A 7,025-nucleotide genomic window follows, 5' to 3' on the forward strand; every position below is an offset into this window, starting at 1 on the left:
AATGAAAACGTAAGTGGAACATAAATTACCTGTGTCGCAAGTCGAACGCGCATTTTCGAAGTGCTGTCTAACACAACGGCACGTTGTGTTAACTTTGGACAGGCCCTCGCATTCCCAGCATGTTGAATGTCAAGGTTGAATAGAGCTGCGATGTAATCCCAACATATGTAATTGTTGGACGATTTAACCTGCGGAATTGAACACATAAACATTAATTTCATTGCGATCAGGTAAGTTACACTTTCGCGTTACTTTCTCAAAATTTTTTTCTTTTTAGTTCGGGTTTCCAGGGATACGTTAGTCAAGCAAGTTTTTCTTTCAAGTAACGAAGGCATTATGAGGGTAAGTAACAATGAGAAAATGCGTCAAACTTTCGCGTGATTCTCTTTATAAGGGCCACTTCGACCAAACTCCGATTAACTTAATCGTTGATTAGTCTACTGGAAATGACCAATCGCATTTGTCAATCTGCTTAATGAGCAAATGCGATTGGTCATTTCCAATGGACTAATCAACGATTAAGTTAATCGGAGTTTGGTCAAAATAACACTTAATATTTCTTAATCTTTTTTCAGGTCGATTTCCCAGAGATACGTTAGTCAGATAAGTTCTTCCTTCAAGTAATGAAGGCGTCATAACGGTAGGTAATAAAAAAAAATGAGTTATGCTTTTGCGTGGCCTTCTTAACATTTCATTATCTTTTTTTTTTTAGATTGGGTTTTTAAGAACACGTCATTCAGGTAAGTTTTTAAAAATTTGTTAAGTTTTATTGTTTACGGTTCAAAATACTTTCAAAGCAACCATAAGCTTCTAAAAATTTACCTGCAATTTTTTCTTGTTATACAGCCTGTTCCAAACATTTTTGATGACATGGGGCGCATCAGAGAAGACGAAAACTTTTTGGTCGTCATCTACAGGATGCGTGAACCACGTTTTTGTATCCTCCATCGAACCTGAGACACCTAATAGGGACCACATCTTTGCGTTCGTCGATGCGCTGTCAGCGATGACTCCGTGAATTTTTGCTCCGGTCCTTTCCAGGTACACAATAGCTTTAATAACTAGCTTCGCAAGCTCATCATTCTTTACAGGATTTTTCGAAGCAAACACTGCGATTGGTTGTGCGTATGAATCAGCAAGAGACTGAAACATGAGAACGAGACCATGTGTTGCTTGATCTTCAATGTTAGTCAATTGCGGCCCATCGTTACCGAAGTCAGTTAATCCAACATAGGTTAAGTTTTTTGAACACACGGCCACTGACTTCCTCAAGTTAATTTCATCGAGGGGAAGTACACCATGTCGCTGCAAAAGAGTTTTCGTCTTAAAATTTTGCGAGCAATTTCGCAAACTCTTCGTCAAAACCGCATTTCATGTCGACAAGTGAGAAATAACTGCGGATCGTTCGATGACAGGGCAGTGGTAAAACGTTATTCTTACGGAGGAACTCGTAGTAACCTGGTGATCTTATGTTCATCAGTAGACAAAGCATAATCCACTCCTCCCCATAGCGCCGACTTTTGTCGTTTGTCTTCCCTGCAGCCGCGATTATTTCTCGGAGTACAGTTTGTTGACTTGTTGGTACATTTAATTTCGAGCATTTGCCGACCAACGTTTCGCCACGAATTGAAGCAATTTCGGTTGCTTTATTTTGCAAGGATTCTTGTAATAATTGTATGCGTTTCTGGGCTGTTTTCTTCTGCCGTCTTTCACGAAAACATTTTTTGCGCAGCGCGATTAACTTCCTTTGATCTATCGGATTGGAAACTCGACATACACGCTTTAACGATACTTTCGTTTTCGATCTCGCTTCTTTCATGTGCACTACGTTTCTCACATTCCTGCAGTGGTCACACCTCTTCCGTTTTGAGATCAATGTGCAGTTTTTGGAACGCCATCGATCGACATAATCTTCAAACGCACTATCCGCCGACAGATGATGAACGTTGATGGTGCCGAGACCGTTGCACACATTTATATTTTGAAACTTTTTCAAAGCTTGCGGTAGCGACGCTATGTCTTCCAAGATTTGAGGGAGTTTACATCCGTGTACCTTAACGACACTTCCATACACAAAGTAGCGAAGTTCTTTGTTGGCGCAAAGCTGTATACTTTTTTCTATAACCGGGAATTTATCGTCGTTTTCCATCTTCGTTATAGCGTATGTGAACAGAAAACTGCCGATATCGGTGCTTAGTTCACCGACAGTCCACGGCCATAGTTTCGAGGTAGAGTCCGTAATTTTTCCAGGAGTACCTATGCAAACAGAGACGAATGAAAACTTTGAAAAACGCGCTTTACAATTATTATTTAAATGCGATTTTACTTACCATAGTTAAAGTGACTTGTGAAAAGTGAAAGCGACGTTCACACACATCAGGTGCACAATGTGCCACCAGATGATCCTGAATTTGTTGCTCGAGAAGTGACTCGACAGTGGCTACATCCTGAATTTGTTGCTCCTGAATTGGTTCGACAGTGGCTACATCCTGAATTTGTTGCTCCTGAATTGGTTCGACAGTGGCTACATCCTGAATTTGTTGCTCCTGAATTGACTCGACAGTGGTTACATCTTGAATTTGTTGTTCCTGAATTGACTCGATAGTGGCTACATCTCTTGACGAAAGATCCTCATGGAGTATTATATTCGTGGTTTTTATATCAACTCTATCCATTACCGAAGACCCATTGGTTTTTACATCTGTGAAAAGAATTCAAATTTAAAACGGTAATTATATAGAATAACTAACACAGCTTGGATTATTTTGACCTTGACATATGTTGTCAAGGTCACTCTCCTGAGTGACCTTCAAAAGTTTTTAGCCGGTGGTCGTTATTCGTTAAAAAGTTATTAACAAAAAAATGTTTGAAAAATATAGCAACTATTTTGAGTATTGGAAGGCATAAATGACTAATATATATGTCAAAATAGTTCACGCATACACTTTCCACGCGAGATGAGTTGTCACGGGTTTGTGGCGTGCTTTACAAGCTCGTTTATTGTATATCGCCACAAATATTCACACAGCAGCTCGTAAAGCACGCCACGAACCCACCACGTGACAACTCGTCTCGCGTGGACAGTATATGCGTGAACTATTTTGACATATATATTAGTCATTTATGCCTTCCAATACTCACATATATTCAATAAACAATTTATCAACAATTTACTGCTTTAAATGTGTTTTGGTAAGATGACTTTTTTGTGAAATAAAGTATTCTCTGCTTTAACAAAAAACGTAATATTAGTCGCTTATGCCTCTCAATACTTAAAATAATTGCTATATTTTTAAAACTTTTATTGTTAATAACTTTTTAATATAAAAAACATACACTCATGCAATTGTAATATTTAGTTACTCTCTGTTTCAGATGCCACAATGTCCATATCTATTCTAAAGAATTAATGAATAATAAAGTATACCTTGTACGAAAGAAGGCTCCTTCTCATTGCAAGATTCGTCGACCGTTGTATTCATCGAGGGCTCGTCCAAAGAGAAATAATTATGCTCTGCACTGATGCGTTGGCCACTTGAACAATCCTTAGCAGTGGCGATATTTTCCACCTTTCTCTGACAGTCAAATTTTGAAGGAACAGCCAACGGATGGAGTCGAGTGCGCATGTAAGGAGCCTTCAATAAACATGCAATGAAGTAACAAGATCATTTTAAAGTTAACCCAGCAAAAACGAATCAAAATATTTACTTATGTAAATAGTCACGCAAGTCAAATTTGTATATATAATTATAATATAATTAAAACATAGAAAAAATGTAATCATCATTAAACTTACTTCGGCGATAATCCGATCATTATCGTATTTCACCCATTTCTTGAGGATGTGATGTTCTTCGAAATGCTTCTCGCAAACGAATTGCGACGGCTTCAGATCAACAATGCCCGGAATCGCAGCAATCCATTTTTTACATTGTTCGATATTTGACGGCACTTTAAACAACGAACATTTCTTTGCTGAATAATTTCGCGATTTGCACATTGGCACCGCGCACGATTTAGTCATTAAATCGCACAGTATCACACAATCGCACGTGGTATTAATGATATTAAACACGCACGATCCGCCGAACAACAGAACCGACGAGGAGTGGAGCTTTCCGCGCTTCTTCGACGATCAACGATGGCCCTGGCTTTACCAGGCTTTACTAGCAGGAGCGAGGACCAAGCAGGTTAGGTTAGGTTATTCACGCGCTTTATTTTAACCAGGTACCATAACCAAAAGCGACGCGTAGTGGCGGCCAGAAACATAAAATTTACAACTCTAAGCGGACTACCCCCACCACTGAAATTTGACTTGGTTTCCAGACCTGTGTATACGACCGTGGTCTATGTAATAACGTACGAGAAGTAACATTCATTGTAAGTTACAATTTGTAACTTGAGGAGAATACATATTTTGTTATCCAGAAATCCTTGTTTATAATTCAATAGTCCATATTATCACATTTATTTTCATCTAATGTTACGTACGGAAATTTTATATTTCCGACGACGCACGTTAAAAGTCTTGAACGCTTAGACGACGCACGCTAGGCTCGGAATTCCGAGGAAACGGCCAGAGTTAGTGTAAATGTTTAGATTATCTTATCGGAGTCCGTTGAAGGGCTGGGGGCCAGATGGGCCCAAAACTACGCTTCTAGAATGTTCTAGAAGCTTCTAGAATACCTCCCCCCTTAAGATGCGTAGGAAAAAAGCGGGAATCTCGCGCGGGAGATTCCGGTCTTTTTCGGGTATAAATAGGGCGGAAAAACGCCGCGGAAAGCAGATAAGTTTTAACTTCGGTCTTGACTAGACGTAATTCTCAGACTTTCTCCTAACCTTATTCGATTTCCTACGTTCCCCTATACGCTAAGTTCGAGCATTCGCGCTCAATTCTGGGATTTAGTACCTACACTCTCATACCTCATAAGACCGCGCTTCACGCACAAGTTGTATTGAGATTTATAAAATAAAGGTAAGATAAGTTTAAAAAGGAACAAGTGTAAAAATCTGGAATCTCATTTCGTATTTTTAATCAACAAATCGATCACTTCTAAGATTCGACTCGCAGTTGTCGCTGATAAAGCGTGGCGATCTGTGCTGGGGCGTTGGCGAAGAGTGTGGCGATCCAGTACTTTCGCTGCCGAATGCGTGGCGATTACGGGGTTGATTCTTGGGGGTCGTAATAACCACTGTCACTTCTGGGATTCCGACTCGCAGTTTCCGCCGATAAAGCGTGGCGATCTGTGCTGGGGCGCTGACAAAGAGTGTGGCGATCCAGTACTTCCGCTGCCGAAAGCGTGGCAATTACGGAGTTGGTTTCCAGAAAAAGACAATAATCTCGACAAATTCCCGAAAGTGAATTTGACCTCTATACGCTAACAATCTGAGCGCTGACGAAGAGTGTGGCGAGCAGAGGGTGTGGCGGATTGGTTTTGAGCGCTGCCGAAGAGTGTGGCGAGCTTAAAATTCATTTTCGTGAACGCGGCTGAATGACGAAGAAAGGAGGTAGGCGCGTTCGTATTAAACGAATCAGATTCCAGATCAACCAAGCAGTCATTTTTAATCAAAATCCTCTCCCCTTCCTCCAACAAGTGCAACAATTAGAAAACGCACCCACCTTTAAACCTATTCCTGTCGATTTCGACGTTGATTATCCTAATTATAACCAAATAAATAAAGCTGATCCTCGTTACCATACGTATAAACTCAGATATCTTTTCGGTTCCGAATAATAAATATAATAATAATATCCTTCACACGACTTGTCCAAATCCCTGGTAAATTGCTTAAATGCATTGACCAAAAAACGGATGAATTATAATAGTCAGAACGTGACACTAAGAAAACGACATATTGAAAGCTCATCAAAATCGGATAAAGAGCACTTCGGACTTTTTCCATATTAGCTTAATTCATAAAGAGTAATAATTATGTGATTTTTCAACAACTATATCTATATAAAAATAAAACAGTTTTAAGGCTTTTGATAATTAATCAACTATATTGAAAATCGTGACGTCAGAAGCGAGAAATAATACATGGAAAATTCTTGCGTGCTATTTTTTAACAAAGATATTTGATTAGAAAAAAAAACAATTCAGATCGTTTTAACACACTGTTAAAATAATCCAAAAACTAACTTTTTTTGTTGACAATCAATCAACAGCTGAAAAATGACTGTAATATGAAACCTAGCTTGCAGATGCACAATCACTTGATCGCATCATGACACTTCGCACCAAGTCCCATATAGTTATTTAACCACCTTTAGGGCCGATTGTTCCAACTTATTGGTAAGCTACCTAATAGTTAAATCATATGTCTATCTTTGTCTAATGTAAAAGATAATCAAAGACATACATATGATTTAACTATTAGGTAGTTTACCAACAAGTCGGAACAACCGGCCCTTAATTATTAACTTATAACAAAAAAGATTAGTTTTGGACTATTTTAGAAGTGTGTTAAAGCGACCTGGAGTGTTTTTTTAAATCCACATATCTTTTTATGTAGAAATGGCTCGCAAAATTCTCAGCGTGTTATTTCTCGCGTCTGACGTCACGATTCCAATATGGCTGCGGTGAGTATCCCAAAGCCTTAAGCTGAATGCAATACAAAAGTACAGGCAACAGGAACAAGGAATAACACAGGCAATTGGATTTTCAACCTAGCATAGCGCTAACCTTTGGAAGCGCGTGTATCAATGCTACAGCATTGACTACGTTTACACGGCCCGATTTACGCCGAATTAAGTTATATCATCGATATTCAAACTTCGGTATAAACGTCGTCATCATTTCTATCGTTTTCTAGAATACATAAAACTAAAGCAATATTCCAATACGGCCGTGTGTGCAATACGACCGTGTGTGCAATACGACCGTGTGTGCAACACGGCCGTGTGTGCAATACAGCCGTGTGTGCAACACGGCCGTGTGTGCAATACGGCCGTGTGTGCAACACGGCCGTGTGTGCAATACGGTCGTGTGTGCAATACGGTCGTGTGTGCAACACGGCCGTGT

General features: G+C 39.6%; 1 long non-coding RNA gene across 1 annotated transcript; it reads left to right on the plus strand.

Moving 5' to 3' along the window:
- The first annotated feature begins 556 nt into the window (after positions 1-556).
- On the plus strand, positions 557-926 carry LOC143894184 (uncharacterized). Its single transcript, XR_013256013.1, has 3 exons — positions 557-640; positions 713-740; positions 847-926. It is a non-coding gene; the product is annotated as an uncharacterized LOC143894184 (long non-coding RNA).
- The last annotated feature ends 6,099 nt before the right edge of the window (positions 927-7,025 follow it).

The sequence above is a fragment of the Temnothorax americanus genome, unplaced genomic scaffold (assembly GCF_048541705.1).
Source record: "Temnothorax americanus isolate GAGA-0224 unplaced genomic scaffold, ASM4854170v1 Scaffold130, whole genome shotgun sequence".
NCBI lineage: Eukaryota > Metazoa > Arthropoda > Insecta > Hymenoptera > Formicidae > Temnothorax > Temnothorax americanus.